Consider the following 16,212-nt stretch of genomic DNA (forward strand, 5'->3'; position numbering starts at 1 on the left):
CAACACTCCATAGGCCTTCTTCACAACCCTATCAACCTGGGTGGCAACTTTCAGGGATCTATGTACATGGACACCTAGATCCCTCTGCTCATCCACACTTTCAAGAACTTTACCATTAGCCAAATATTCCACATTCCTGTTATTCCTTCCAAAGTGAATCACCTCACACTTCTCTACATTAAACTCCATTTGCCACCTCTCAGCCCAGCTCTGCAGCTTATCTATATCCCTCTGTAACCTGCTACATCCTTCCACACTATCGACAACACCACCGACTTTAGTATCGTCTGCAAATTTACTCACCCACCCTTCTGCGCCTTCCTCTAGGTCATTGATAAAAATGACAAACAGCAACGGCCCCAGAACAGATCCTTGTGGTACTCCACTTGTGACTGTACTCCATTCTGAACATTTCCCATCAACCACCACCCTCTGTCTTTCAGCTAGCCAATTTCTGATCCACATCTCTAAATCACCCTCAATCCCCAGCCTCCGTATTTTTTGCAATAGCCTACCGTCAGGTCCCGGGGACTTATCTATTTTCAGCCTGTCCAGAATTGCCAACACCTCTTCCCTACGTACCTCAATGCCATCTATTCTATTAGCCTGGGGCTCAGCATTCTCCTCCACAACATTATCTTTTTCCTGAGTGAATACTGACGAAAAATATTCATTTAGTATCTCGCCTATCTCTTCAGACTCCACACACAATTTCCCATCCCTGTCCTTGACTGGTCCTACTCTTTCCCTAGTCATTCGCTTATTCCTGACATACCTATAGAAAGCTTTTGGGTTTTCCTTGATCCTTCCTGCCAAATGCTTCTCATGTCCCCTCCTTGCTCGTCTTAGCTCTCTCTTTAGATCCTTCCTCGCTACCTTGTAACTATCCATCGCCCCAACCGAAACTTCACACTTCATCTTCACATAGGCCTCCTTCTTCCTCTTAACAAGAGATTCCACTTCCTTGGTAAACCACGGTTCCCTCGCTCGACGCCTTCCTCCCTGTCTGACCGGTACATACTTATCAAGAACACGCAGTAGCTGATCCTTGAAAAGCCCCACTTATCCAGTGTGCCCAACACTTGCAGCCTACTTCTCCACCTTATCCCCCCCAAGTCACGTCTAATGACATCATAATTGCCCTTCCCCCAGCTATAACTCTTGCCCTGCGGTGTATACTTATCCCTTTCCATCATTAACGTAAACGTCACCGAATTGTGGTCACTGTCCCCAAAGTGCTCTCCTACCTCCAAATCCAACACCTGGCCTGGTTCATTACCCAAAACCAAATCCAACGTGGCCTCGCCTCTTGTTGGCCTGTCAACATATTGTTTCAGGAAACCCTCCTGCACACACTGTACAAAAAACGACCCATCTATTGTACTCTAACTATATCTTTTCCAGTCAATATGTGGAAAGTTAAAGTCTCCCATAATAACTACCCTGTTACTTTCGCTCATATCCAGAATCATCTTTGCCATCCTTTCCTCTACATCCCTAGAACTATTAAGAGGCCTATAAAAACTCCCAACAGGGTGACCTCTCCTTTCCTGTTTCTAACTTCAGCCCATACTACCTCGGAAGAAGAGTCCCCATCTAGCATCCTCTCCGCCACCGTAATACTGCTCTTGACTAGCAGCGCCACACCTCCCCCTCTTTTGCCTCCTTCTCTGAGCTTACTAAAACACCTAAACCCCGGAACCTGCAACATCCATTCCTGTCCCTGCTCTATCCATTTCTCCGAAATGGCCACAATATCGAAGTCCCAGGTACCAACCCATGCTGCCAGTTCCCCTACCTTGTTTCGTATACTCCTGGCATTGAAGTAGACACACTTCAAACCACCTACCTGAACACTGGCCCCCTCCTGCGACGTCAAATCTGTGCTCCTGACCTCTATACTCTCATTCTCCCTTACCCTAAAACTACAATCCAGGTTCCCATGCCCCTGCTGCATTAGTTTAAACCCCCCCAAAGAGCACTAACAAATCTCCCCCCCAGGATACTTGTGCCCCTCAGGTTCAGATGTAGACCATCCTGTCTGTAGAGGTCCCACCTTCCCCAGAAAGAGCCCCAGTTATCCAGGAATCTGAATCCCTCCCGCCTGCACCATCCCTGTAGCCACGTGTTTAAATGCTCTCTCTCCCTATTCCTCATCTCACTATCACGTGGCACGGGCAACAACCCAGAGATAACAACTCTGTTTGTTCTAGTTCTGAGCTTCCATCCTAGCTCCCTGAAAGCCTGCCTGACATCCTTGTCCCCTTTCCTACCTATGTCATTAGTGCCAATGTGGACCACGACTTGGGGCTGCTCCCCCTCCCCCCTAAGGACCCGGAAAACACGATCCGAGACATCGAGGGAGCTTTACTCTGTATCTAACCCCGTGCTGTACCTGTCCTGGGAGTGTTTGATGGGGACAGTGTAGAGGGAGCTTTACCCTGTATCTAACCCCGTGCTGTACCTGTTCTGGGAGTGTTTGATGGGGACAGTGTAGAGGGAGCTTTACTCTGTATCTAACCCCGTGCTGTACCTGTCCTGGGAGTGTTTGATGGGGACAGTGTAGAGGGAGCTTTACTCTGTATCTAACCCCGTGCTGTACCTGTCCTGGGAGTGTTTGATGGGGACAGTGTAGAGGGAGCTTTACTCCGTAACTAACCCCGTGCTGTACCTGTGCTGGGAGTGTTTGATGGGGACAGTGTAGAGGGAGCTTTACTCTGTATCGAACCCTGTGCTGTACCTGTCCTGGGAGTGTTTGATGGGGACAGTGTAGAGGGAGCTTTACTCTGTATCTAACCCCGTGCTGTACCTGTTCTGGGAGTGTTTGATGGGGACAGTGTAGAGGAAGATTTACTCTGTATCTAACCCCGTGCTGTACCTGTCCTGGGAGTGTTGTGTCTTGGACAGGAGCTCACTGTTTGTTCCTGACTCCCTCCTTATACTCGTTCCCTCTGATCCCCCTGCGAGGGGATGGTTAACGAGCTGTGAGCTGGTTTAGCACAGTGGTCTAAACAGTTGGCTTGTAATGAAGAACAAGGCCAGCAGCGTGGGTTCAATTCCCGTACCAGCCTCCCCGAACAGGCGGCGGAATGTGGCGACGAGGGGCTTTTCACAGTAACTTCATTGAAGCATATTGTGACAATAAGTGATTATTATTATTATTGGTAAGTTCTTCCCCCACATATTGACACAGCAATCAGGAGATTACTCCCTGGAGTCCAGATCACTGTCACCATCATCAGCTAGCAGCCCTCTCACTGTTTCCAGGTTTAAGGAACAATTTAAGAAATAAACACAAATTTGAAACTTGTGTCTTGTCCAGGCTGTATTTTGATGCTGAGTTTAATGCTTCAAATTGTTAAACTGTCTGTGGATGAACATGGACCCTTATCCCGGCTTTCTTTTAGTCTGTGGGAGCACTCGCCAGGCCTGACCAAGGGCAGAATGGGATGAAACACTGAGGGCCCCGAGATCCAGACAATGGGCGGAATGCCCTCGCATTCCCCTGGCAAGATCAACCATCCAGTCTGCTGGAGGGTTGCAGAGAGAGAGAGAGTCGGACAGAGGGAGAGAGTGACGGAAAAGAAAGATGGAGAGAATAATCGAGAGTGAACGCTATTTCCTGCAACAAATAAAGAGCTGTGTGTCTGTACGGAGTCTGCACGTTCTCCCCGTGTGTGCGTGGGTTTCCTCCGGGTGCTCTGGTTTCCTCCCACAGTCCAAAGATGTGCAGGTTAGGTGGATTGGCCGTGATAAATTGCCCTTAGTGAGCAAAAAGGTCAGGAGGGGTTGATGGGTTAGAGGGGTAGAGTGGAAGTGAGGGCTTAAGTGGGTCGGTGCAGACTCGATGGGATGAATGGCCTTCTGCACTGTATGTTCTATGTTCAATTCACTTACCTTCTGGGGGCTAGCAGGGATCCGTCATGATTCACACTGCTTTGGCTGCACATCCGATTCCAAGTCTGGCATGCGGCGGCTGCAACGAGCTCCATGACCATGGGCCAACACTAAGAAAGAAGGCCCCCCCCCCAATCAGCACCGTGTCGCTTCATCCAACCCGCCCGATCGCTGTCCCGGCCGTTCATGAGCCCCCCCCCCCACCCCGGTGATGGATCCCCCCCGCAAGTCGCAACCGGCCAGACGTGGTTAGAACCATGCCATCGGGAACTCGGCCGGTCGGGAGCGGAATATCGCCGGGAGGGCCTCTGGCAATGGCCCCCCAGCTGCGCAGCGTAATTCGCGGTCAAGTGATTCTCCGGAGAATCGCGGCAGCGGTGCCGGGCCCGATTCGGGACCAAAGGTCGATCTCCCCCCCCCCCCCATCCCGCGTCAAACACTATTTTGGCTCGGGGGTGCGCAAAATCCAGCCCATGGACTTTGCATTCTGATCTGCATTGGCACAGTTAACAAAGCCATACCTCAGGAAATCATCTTTACACTGCTCTGTTCCTGATTTCAATTTTTTCTTTGTTTAAAAATGATCCATCTTCAGTCGTTCACAGTCCTGCTGCTTGCTGCTGGCAGCGGGAAAATGGAGCAATCTCTCCTCCATAATTTAGCACTAAAAGCACGGATTTCACTGCCGGGCACATGACCTTTCTGCCGCCACTTCTTGCCGGAAGATTTCACTGTTCCATTTAAATGCCGGTCAAGCCGTTGGACACGTCTCCCGCGATTGGGTACGGCATGACCCATCGTTCCGCCGCCCGCCCGGGAACCACCCTTGGGTCACAACCCACAATTTGAACAGCCCTGGATTAAGGAATGGAAAGAGAAAGAGGGACACAGGTTAAGGGATAGGATGAGAGAGAGTGACAGGAACAGATGAAAGGATGGAGAATGAGCCAGAGACAGAGAAGGGGGGAGACACAGATGGAGAAAGAGAGGGACAGAGACAGTGCAGGATGAAGGGATAGTGGCAATTCTTGCTCCAGTTTCAGGAAGAAATCGGTCAGAGATGGGAACTGAATGAATGGAAGTAGAGTGGGAAAGGCAGGGGCAGAGGATAAGAAAGGCAGCGTGAGAAGCAGACGGGTGGAGAGAGGAAGGGAGGGTCAGGCAGGGTGACAGATCGCCACGGGGGAAGGCAGTGCAAGAAGCAAGCAGGTGGAGAGGGCAAGAGAGGCGGGAGATAGAGAGAAAAGGAATGAAACAGAGGGAAAAGGCGGCGAGAGAAATAGTCGTGAGGAATGTAGACAGAGGGAGAGGGTTCACACTGTCAGAGCGCGGTGTCTGGGAGTGGGTTAACACTGTCAGAGTGCGGTGTCTGGGAGAGGGTTAACACTGTCAGGGGGAGGTGTCTGGGAGAGGGTTAACACTGTCAGAGCGCTGGCTGGGAGAGGGTTAACACTGTCAGAGCGCTGGCTGGGAGAGGGTTCACACTGTCAGAGCGCGGTGTCTGGGAGAGGGTTAACACTGTCAGAGTGCTGTCTGGGAGAGAGTTAACACTGTCAGAGCGCTGTCTGGGAGAGGGTTCACACTGTCAGAGCGCGGTGTCTGGGAGAGGGTTAACACTGTCGGGGGGAGGTGTCTGGGAGAGGGTTAACACTGTCAGAGCGCGGTGTCTGGGAGAGGGTTAACACTGTCAGAGCGCGGTGTCTGGGAGAGGGTTAACACTGTCAGGGGGAGGTGTCTGGGAGAGGGTTAACACTGTCAGAGCGCTGGCTGGGAGAGGGTTAACACTGTCAGAGCGCGGTGTCTGGGAGATGGTTAACACTGTCGGGGGGAGGTGTCTGGGAGAGGGTTAGCACTGTCAGAGCGCGGTGTCTGGGAGAGGGTTAACACTGTCAGTGGGAGGTGTCTGGGAGAGGTTTAACACTGTCAGGGGGAACTGGCTGGGAGAGGGTTAACACTGTCAGATCGTGGTGTCTGGGAGAGGGTTAACACTGTCAGAGCGCGGTGTCTGGGAGAGGGTTAACACTGTCAGCGCGTTGTCTGGGAGAGGGTTAACACTGTCAGAGCGCGGTGTCTGGGAGAAGGTTCACACTGTCAGAGCGCGGTATCTGGGAGAGGGTCAACACTGTCAGGGGGAGGTGTCTGGGAGAGGGTTAACACTGTCAGAGCGCTGGCTGGGAGAGGGTTAACACTGTCAGAGCGCGGTGTCTGGGAGAGGGTTAACACTGTCAGAGCGCGGTGTCTGGGAGAGGGTTAACACTGTCAGGGGGAACTGTCTGGGAGAAGGTTAACACTCGGGAAGGTGTCTGGGAGAGGGTTAACACTGTCAGGGTGAGGTGTCTGGGAGAGGTTTAACACTGTCAGGGGGAAGTGTCTGGGAGAGGGTTAACATTCAGGGGAAGGTGTCTGGGAGAGGGTTAACACTGTCAGGGGGAGGTGTCCGGGAGAGGGTTAACACTGTCAGAGCATTGGATGGGAGAGCGTGAACACTGTCAGAGCGCGGTGTCTGGGAGAGGGTTAACACTGTCAGGGGGAGGTGTCTGGGAGAGGGTTAACACTGTCAGAGCGCTGGCTGGGAGAGGGTTAACACTGTCAGGGGGAGGTGTCTGGGAGAGGGTTAACACTGTCAGGGGGAGGTGTCTGGGAGAGGGTTAACACTGTCAGAGCGCTGGCTGGGAGAGGGTTAACACTGTCAGAGCGCTGGCTGGGAGAGGGTTAACACTGTCAGAGCGCGGTGTCTGGGAGAGGGTTAACACTGTCAGAGCGCTGGCTGGGAGAGGGTTAACACTGTCAGAGCGCTGGCTGGGAGAGGGTTAACACTGTCAGTGGGAGGTGTCTGGGAGAGGGTTAACGCTGTCAGAGTGCGGTGTCTGGAGAGGGTTAACACTGTCAGAGCGCTTGCTGGGAGATGGTTCACACTGTCAGAGCGCGGTGTCTGGGAGAGGGTTAACACTGTCAGAGCGTTGGCTGGGAGAGGGTTAACACTTTCAGGGGGAGGTGTCTGGGAGAGAGTTAACACTGTCAGAGCGCGGTGTCTGGGAGAGGGTTAACACTGTCAGAGCGCGGTGTCTGGGAGAGGGTTAACACTGTCAGAGCGTTGGCTGGGAGAGGGTTAACACTTTCAGGGGGAGGTGTCTGGGAGAGAGTTAACACTGTCAGGGGCAGATGTCTGGGAGAGGGTTAACACTGTCAGAGCGCGGTGTCTGGGAGAGGGTTAACACTGTCAGGGGGAGGTGTCTGGGAGAGGGTTAACACTCAGGGGAAGGTGTCTGGGAGAGGGTTAACACTGTCAGAGCGTTGGCTGGGAGAGGGTTAACACTTTCAGGGGGAAGTGTCTGGGAGAGAGTTAACACTGTCAGAGCGCTTGCTGGGAGACGGTTCACACTGTCAGAGCACGGTGTCTGGGAGAGGGTTAACACTGTCAGAGCGCGGTGTCTGGGAGAGGGCTAACACTGTCAGAGCGCGGTGTCTGGGAGAGGTTTAACACTGTCAGGGAGAAGTGTCTGGGAGAGGGTTAACACTCAGGGGAAGGTGTCTGGGAGAGGGTTAACACTGTCAGAGCGTTGGCTGGGAGAGGGTTAACACTTTCAGGGGGAAGTGTCTGGGAGAGAGTTAACACTGTCAGAGCGCGGTGTCTGTGAGAGGGTTAACACTGTCAGGGAGAGGTGTCCGGGAGAGGGTTAACACTGTCAGGGGCAGATGTCTGGGAGAGGGTTAACACTGTCAGAGCGCTGGCTGGGAGAGGGTTAACACTGTCAGAGCGCGGTGTCTGGGAGAGGGTTAACACTGTCAGAGCGCGGTGTCTGGGAGAGGGTTAACACTGTCAGAGCGCTGGCTGGGAGAGGGTTAACACTGTCAGAGCGCGGTGTCTGGGAGAGGGTTAACACTGTCAGAGCGCTGGCTGGGAGAGGGTTAACACTGTCAGGGGGAGGTGTCGGGGAGAGGGTTAACACTGTCAGAGCGCGGTGTCTGGGAGAGGGTTAACACTGTCAGAGCGCGGTGTCTGGGAGAGAGTTAACACTGTCAGAGTGCTGGCTGGGAGAGGGTTAACACAGTCAGAGCGCGGTGTCTGGGAGAGGGTTAACACTGTCAGGGGCAGATGTCTGGGAGAGGGTTAACACTGTCAGAGCGCGGTGTCTGGGAGAGGGTTAACAAAGTCAGGGGGAGGTGTCTGGGAGAGAGTTAACACTGTCTGGGGGAGGTGTCTGGGAGAGGGTTAACACTTTCAGGGGGCGGTGTCTGGGAGAGGGTTAACACTGTCAGGGGCAGATGTCTGGGAGAGGGTTCACACTGTCAGAGCGCGGTGTCTGGGAGAGGGTTAACACTGTCAGGGGGAGGTGTCTGGGAGAGTGTTAACACTGTCAGAGCGCGGTGTCTGGGAGAGGTTTAACACTGTCAGGGGGAAGTGTCTGGGAGAGGATTAACACTGTCAGGATGAGGTGTCTGGGAGAGGATTAACACTGTCAGGGGGAAGTGTCTGGGAGAGGGTTAACACTGTCTGGGGGAGGTGACTGGGAGAGGATTAACACTGTCAGGGTGAGGTGTCTGGGAGAGGTTTAACGCTGTCAGGGGGAGGTGTCTGGGACAGGGTTAACGCTGTCAGAGCGTGGTGTCTGGGAGAGGGTTAACACTGTCAGGGGGAGGTGTCCGGGAGAGGGTTAACACTGTCAGAGCGTTGGCTGGGAGAGGGTTAACACTGTCAGAGCGCTGGCTGGGAGAGGGTTAACACTGTCAGGGGGAGGTGTCTGGGAGAGGGTTAACACTGTCAGAGCGCTGGCTGGGAGATGGTTAACACTGTCAGAGCGCTGGCTGGGAGAGGGTTAACACTGTCAGAGCGCGGTGTCTGGGAGAGGGTTAACACTGTCAGAGCGCTGGCTGGGAGAGGGTTAACACTGTCAGTGGGAGGTGTCTGGGAGAGGGTTAACGCTGTCAGAGCGCGGTGTCTGGGAGAGGGTTAACACTGTCAGAGCACGGTGTCTGGGAGAGAGTTAACACTTTCAGGGGGAGGTGTCTGGGAGAGAGTTAACACTGTCAGAGCGCGGTGTCTGGGAGAGGGCTAACACTGTCAGGGGGAGGTGTCCGGGAGAGGGTTAACACTGTCAGAGTGCTGGCTGGGAGAGGGTTAACACAGTCAGAGCGTGGTGTCTGGGAGAGGGTTAACACTGTCAGGGGCAGATGTCTGGGAGAGGGTTAACACTGTCAGAGCGCGGTGTCTGGGAGAGGGTTAACACTGTCAGGGGGAGGTGTCTGGGAGAGGGTTAACACTGTCAGAGCGCTGGCTGGGAGAGGGTTAACACTGTCAGAGCGCGGTGTCTGGGAGAGGGTTAACACTGTCAGAGCGCTGGCTGGGAGAGGGTTGACACTGTCAGGGGGAGGTGACTGGGAGAGGATTAACACTGTCAGAGCGCGGTGTCTGGGAGAGGGTTAACACTGGCAGAGCGTTGGCTGGGAGAGGGTTAACACTGTCAGGGGCAGATATCTGGGAGAGGGTTCACACTGTCAGAGCGCGGTGTCTGGGAGAGGGTTAACAATGTCAGGGACAGATGTCTGGGAGAGGGTTAACACTGTCAGAGCGCGGTGTCTGGGAGAGGGTTAACACTGTCAGAGCGCGGTGTCTGGGAGAGGGTTAACACTGTCAGAGCGCGGTGTCTGGGAGAGGGTTCACACTGTGAGAGCGCGGTGTCTGGGAGAGGGTTAACACTGTCAGAGCGCGGTGTCTGGGAGAGGGTTCACACTGTCAGAGCGCGGTGTCTGGGAGAGGGTTAACACTGTCAGAGCGCGGTGTCTGGGAGAGGGTTAACACTGTCAGAGCGCGGTGTCTGGGAGAGGGTTAACACTGTCAGAGCGCGGTGTCTGGGAGAGGGTTAACACTGTCAGAGCGCGGTGTCTGGGAGAGGGTTCACACTGTCAGAGCGCGGTGTCTGGGAGAGGGTTAACACTGTCTGGGGGAGGTGTCTGGGAGAGGGTTAACACTGTCAGAGCGCGGTGTCTGGGAGAGGGTTAACACTGTCAGGGGGAGGTGTCTGGGAGAGGGTTAACACTGTCAGAGCGCTGGCTGGGAGAGGGTTAACACTGTCAGGGAGAGGTGTCTGGGAGAGGGTTAACACTGTCAGAGCGCGGTGTCTGGGAGAGGGTTAACACTGTCAGGGGGTGGTGTCTGGGAGAGGGTTAACACTGTCAGAGCGCTGGCTGGGAGAGGGTTAACACTGTCAGGGAGAGGTGTCTGGGAGAGGGTTAACACTGTCAGAGTGCGGTGTCTGGGAGAGGGTTAACACTGTCAGGGGGAGGTGTCTGGGAGAGGGTTCACACTGTCAGAGCGCGTTGTCTGGGAGAGGGTTAACACTGTCAGGGGGAGGTGTCTGGGAGAGGGTTAACACTGTCAGAGCGCGGTGTCTGGGAGAGGGTTAACACTGTCAGAGCGCGGTGTCTGGGAGAGGGTTAACACTGTCAGAGCGCGGTGTCTGGGAGAGGGTTAACACTGTCAGAGCGCTGGCTGGGAGAGGGTTAACACTGTCAGAGTGCGGTGTCTGGGAGAGGGTTAACACTGTCAGAGCGCGGTGTCTGGGAGAGGGTTAACACTGTCAGAGTGCGGTGTCTGGGAGAGGGTTAACACTGTCGAGGGGTAGGTGTCTGGGAGAGGGTTAACACTGCCGGGGGAGGTGTCTGGGAGAGGGTTAACACTGTCAGAGCGCGGTGTCTGGGAGAGGGTTAACACTGTCAGAGCGCGGTGTCTGGGAGAGGGTTAACACTGTCAGAGTGCGGTGTCTGGGAGAGGGTTAACACTGTCGAGGGGTAGGTGTCTGGGAGAGGGTTAACACTGTCAGAGTGCGGTGTCTGGGAGAGGGTTAACACTGTCGAGGGGTAGGTGTCTGGGAGAGGGTTAACACTGCCGGGGGAGGTGTCTGGGAGAGGGTTAACACTGTCAGAGCGCGGTGTCTGGGAGAGGGTTTATACTGTCAGAGCGCGGTGTCTGGGAGAGGGTTTATACTGTCAGAGCGCGGTGTCTGGGAGAGGGTTAACACTGTCAGAGCGCGGTGTCTGGGAGAGGGTTAACACTGTCAGGGGGAGGTGTCTGGGAGAGGGTTAACACTGTCAGAGCGCGGTGCCTGGGAGATGGTTCACACTGTCAGAGCGCGGTGTCTGGGAGAGGGTGAACACTGTCAGAGCGCTGGCTGGGAGAGGATTCACACTGTCAGAGCGCGGTATCTGGGAGAGGGTTAACACTGTCAGGGGGAGGTGTCTGGGAGAGGGTTAACACTGTCAGAGCGCGGTATCTGGGAGAGGGTTAACACTGTCAGAGCGCTGGCTGGGAGAGGGTTAACACTGTCAGAGCGCGGTGTCTGGGAGAGGTTTAACACTGTCAGGGGGAAGTATCTGGGAGAGGGTTAACACTGTCAGAGCGCTGGCTGGGAGAGGGTTAACACTGTCAGAGCGCGGTGTCTGGGAGATGGTTAACACTGTCAGAGCGTTGACTGGGAGAGGGTTAACACTGTCAGAGCGCGGTGTCTGGGAGAGGTTTAACACTGTCAGGGGGAAGTGTCTGTGAGAGGGTTAACATTCAGGGGAAGGTGTCTGGGAGAGGGTTAACACTGTCAGAGCGTTGGCTGGGAGAGGGTTAACGCTGTCAGAGCGCGGTGTCTGGGAGAGGGTTAACACTGTCGGGGGGAGGTGTCTGGGAGAGGGTTAACGCTGTCAGAGCGCGGTGTCTGGGAGAGGGTTAACATTGTCAGGGGGAGGTGTCTGGGAGAGGGTTAACACTGTCAGAGCGCTGGCTGGGAGAGGGTTTACACTGACAGAGCGCGGTGTCAGGGAGAGAGTTAACACTGTCAGAGTGCTGGCTGGGAGAGGGTTAACACTGTCAGAGCGCGGTGTCTGGGAGAGGGTTAACACTGTTAGGGGGAGGTGTCTGGGAGAGGGTTAACACTTTCAGAGCGCTGTCTGGGAGAGGATTATGACTGTCAGGGGGAGGTGTCTGGGAGAGTGTTCACACTGTCAGAGCGCGGTGTCTGGGAGAGGGTTAACACTGTCAGGGGGAGGTGTCTGGGAGAGGGTTAACACTGTCAGAGCGCGGTATCTGGGAGAGGGTTAACACTGTCAGAGCGCTGGCTGGGAGAGGGTTAACACTGTCAGAGCGCGGTGTCTGGGAGAGGTTTAACACTGTCAGGGGGAAGTATCTGGGAGAGGGTTAACACTGTCAGAGCGCTGGCTGGGAGAGGGTTAACACTGTCAGAGCGCGGTGTCTGGGAGATGGTTAACACTGTCAGAGCGTTGGCTGGGAGAGGGTTAACGCTGTCAGAGCACGGTGTCTGGGAGAGGGTTAACACTGTCAGAGTGCGGTGTCTGGGAGAGGGTTAACACTGTCAGGGGGAGGTGTCTGGGAGAGGGTTACCACTGTCAGAGTGCGGTGTCTGGGAGAGGGTTAACACTGTCAGAGTGCGGTGTCTGGGAGAGGGTTAACACTGTCAGAGCGCGGTTTCTGGGAGAGGGTGAACACTCAGGGGAAGGTGTCTGGGAGAGAGTTAACACTGTCAGAGCGCTGGCTGGGAGAGGGTTAACACTGTCAGGGGGAAGTGTCTGGGAGAGGGTTAACACTGTCAGGGGGAAGTGTCTGGGAGAGGGTTAACACTGTCAGGGGAGGTGTCTTGGAGAGGGTTCACACTGTCAGAGCGCGGTGTCTGGGAGAGGGTTAACACTGTCAGAGCGCGGTGTCTGGGAGAGGGTTAACACTGTCAGAGCACGGTGTCCGGGAGAGGGTTAACACTGTCAGAGCGCGTTGTCCGGGAGAGGGTTAACACTGTCAAAGCGCGGTGTCTGTGAGAGGGTTAACACTTTCAGGTGGAGGTGTCCGGGAGAGGGTTAGCACTGTCAGAGCGCGGTGTCTGGGAGAGGGTTAACACTGTCAAAGCGCGGTGTCTGGGAGAGGGTTAACACTGTCAAAGCGCGGTGTCTGGGAGAGGGTTAACACTTTCAGGGGGAGGAGTCTGGGAGAGGGTTAACACTGTCAGAGCGCGGTGTCTGGGAGAGGGTTAACACTTTCAGGGGGAGGAGTCTGGGAGAGGGTTAACACTGTCAGAGCGCGGTGTCTGGGAGAGGGTTAACACTGTCAGAGCGCGGTGTCTGGGAGAAGGTTACCACTGTCAGAGCGCGGTGTCTGGGAGAGGGTTAACACTGTCAGAGCGCGGTGTCTGGGAGAGGGTTAACACTGTCAGGAGGAGGTGACTGGGAGAGGGTTACACTGTCAGAGCGCCCTGTATGGGAGAGGGTTAACACTGTCAGAGCGCGGTGTCTGGGAGAGAGTTAACACTGTCAGAGCGCGGTGTCTGGGAGAGGGTTAACACTGTCAGTGGGAGGTGTCTGGGAGAGGGTTAACACTGTCAGGGGCACGAGTCTGGGAGAGGGTTAACACTGTCAGAGCACGGTGTCTCTGATTGTTAACAGTAAATTTGAAATTTAAAAAAAGATATATTAAAAATTGTTTTATTTTTTAAATTTTAATTTTAATTAATTGACGCAATGTCAGTTAGAGGGGTGCAGTGCTCTGACTGTGAGATGTGGCAGGTCCGGGAGGCTTCCAGCTTCCCGGATGGCATCATCTGCAGAAAGTGCAGCCAACTGCAGCTCCTCACAGACTGCATGGTTCGGTTGGAGCAGCAGTTGGATGCACTTAGGAGCATGCAGGTGGCGGAAAGCATCATAGATAGTGGTCACACCCAAGGTGCAGGCAGAGAAATGGGTGACCACCAGAAAGGGCAGGCAGTTAGTGCAGGAATCCCCTGTGGTTGTCCCCCTCTCGAACAGGTATACCCCTTTGGGTACTGTCGGGGGGGAGAGCCTATCAGGGGAAAACAGCAGCAGCCAGAGCAGTGGCACCACGGCTGGCTCTGATGTTCAGAAGGGAGGGTCAAAGCGCAGAAGAGCAATAGTAATTGGGGACTCGATAGTCAGGGGCACAGATAGGCGCTTCTGTGGACGTGAAAGAGACTCCAGGATGGTATGTTGCCTCCCTGGTGCCAGGGTCCAGGATGTCTCCGAACAGGTAGAGGGCATCCTGAAGGGGGAGGGCAAACAGGCAGAGGTCGTTGTACATATTGGTACTAACAACATAGGCAGGAAGGGGCATACAGCAGGAGTTCAGGGAGCTAGGCAGAAAGTTAAAAGACAGGACCTCTAGGGTTGTAATCTCGGGATTACTCCTTGTGCCACGTGCCAGTGAGGCTAGAAATAGGAAGATAGAGCAGCTAAACACGTGGCTAAACAGCTGGTGTAGGAGGGAGGGTTTCCGTTATCTGGACCACTGGGAGCTCTTCCGGGGCAGGTGTGACCTATATAAGAAGGACGGGTTGCATCTAAACCAGAGAGGCATAAATATCCTGGCCGCGAGGTTTGCTAGTGTCACACGGGAGGGTTTAAACTAGTATGGCAGGGGGGTGGGCACGGGAGCAATAGGTCAGAAGGTGAGAGCATTGAGGGAGAACTAGGGAATAGGGACAGTGGGGCTCTGAGGCAGAGCAGACAGGGAGAAGTTGCTGAACACAGCGGGTCTGGTGGCCTGAAGTGCATATGTTTTAATGCAAGAAGTATTACGGGTAAGGCAGATGAACTTAGAGCTTGGATTAGTACTTGGAACTATGATGTTGTTGCCATTACAGAGACCTGGTTGAGGGAAGGGCAGGATTGGCAGCTAAACGTTCCAGGATTTAGATGTTTCAGGCGGGATAGAGGGGGATGTAAAAGGGGAGGCGGAGTTGCGCTACTGGTTCGGGAGAATATCACAGCTGTACTGCGGGAGGACACCTCAGAGGGCAGTGAGGCTATATGGGTAGAGATCAGGAATAAGAAGGGTGCAGTCACAATGTTGGGGGTTTACTACAGGCCTCCCAACAGCCAGCGGGAGACAGAGGAGCAGATAGGTAGACAGATTTTGGAAAAGAGTAAAAACAACAGGGTTGTGGTGATGGGAGACTTCAACTTCCCCAATATTGACTGGGACTCACTTAGTGCCAGGGGCTTAGACGGGGCGGAGTTTGTAAGGAGCATCCAGGAGGGCTTCTTAAAACAATATGTAGACAGTCCAACTAGGGAAGGGGCGGTACTGGACCTGGTATTGGGGAATGAGCCCGGCCAGGTGGTAGATGTTTCAGTAGGGGAGCATTTCGGTAACAGTGACCACAATTCAGTAAATTTTAAAGTACTGGTGGACAAGGATAAGAGTGGTCCTAGGATGAATGTGCTAAATTGGGGGAAGGCTAATTATAACAATATTAGGCAGGAACTGAAGAACATAGATTGGGGGCGGATGTTTGAGGGCAAATCAACATCTGACATGTGGGAGGCTTTCAAGTGTCAGTTGAAAGGAATTCAGGACCGGCATGTTCCTGTGAGGAAGAAGGATAAATACGGCAATTTTCTGGAACCTTGGATAACGAGAGATATTGTAGGCCTCGTCAAAAAGCAAAAGGAGGCATTTGTCAGGGCTAAAAGGCTGGGAACAGACAAAGCCTGCGTGTAATATAAGGAAAGTAGGAAGGAACTTAAGCAAGGAGTCAGGAGGGCTAGAAGGGGTCACGAAAGGTCATTGGCAAATAGGGTTAAGGAAAATCCCAAGGCTTTTTACACGTACATAAAAAGCAAGAGGGTATCCAGGGAAAGGGTTGGCCCACTGAAGATAAGGCAAGGGAATCTATGTGTGGAGCCAGAGGAAATGGGCGAGGTACTAAATGAATACTTTGCATCAGTATTCACCAAAGAGAAGAAATTGGTAGATGTTGAGTCTGGAGAAGGGTGTGTAGATAGCCTGGGTCACATTGAGATCTAAAAAGACGAGGTGTTGGGTGTCTTAAAAAATATTAAGGTAGATAAGTCCCCAGGGCCTGATGGGATCTACCCCAGAATACTGAAGGAGGCTGGAGAGGAAATTGCTGAGGCCTTGACAGAAATCTTTGAATCCTCACTGTCTTCAGGGGATGTCCCGGAGGACTGGAGAATAGCCAATGTTGTTCCTCTGTTTAAGAAGGGTAGCAAGGATAATCCAGGGAACTACAGGCCGGTGAGCCTGACTTCAGTGGTAGGGAAATTACTGGAGAGAATTCTCCGAGACAGGATCTACTCCCATTTGGAAGCAAATGGACGTATTAGTGAGAGGCAGCACGGTTTTGTGAAGGGGAGGTCGTGTCTCACTAACTTGATAGAGTTTTTCGAGGAGGTCACTAAGGTGATTGATGCAGGTAGGGCAGTGGATGTTGTCTATATGGACTTCAGTAAGGCCTTTGACATGGTAGACTAGTACAAAAGGTGAAGTCACACGGGATCAGGGGTGAG

The sequence above is a fragment of the Scyliorhinus torazame genome, chromosome 4 (assembly GCF_047496885.1).
Source record: "Scyliorhinus torazame isolate Kashiwa2021f chromosome 4, sScyTor2.1, whole genome shotgun sequence".
In the NCBI taxonomy this organism is placed as follows: Eukaryota; Metazoa; Chordata; class Chondrichthyes; order Carcharhiniformes; family Scyliorhinidae; genus Scyliorhinus; species Scyliorhinus torazame.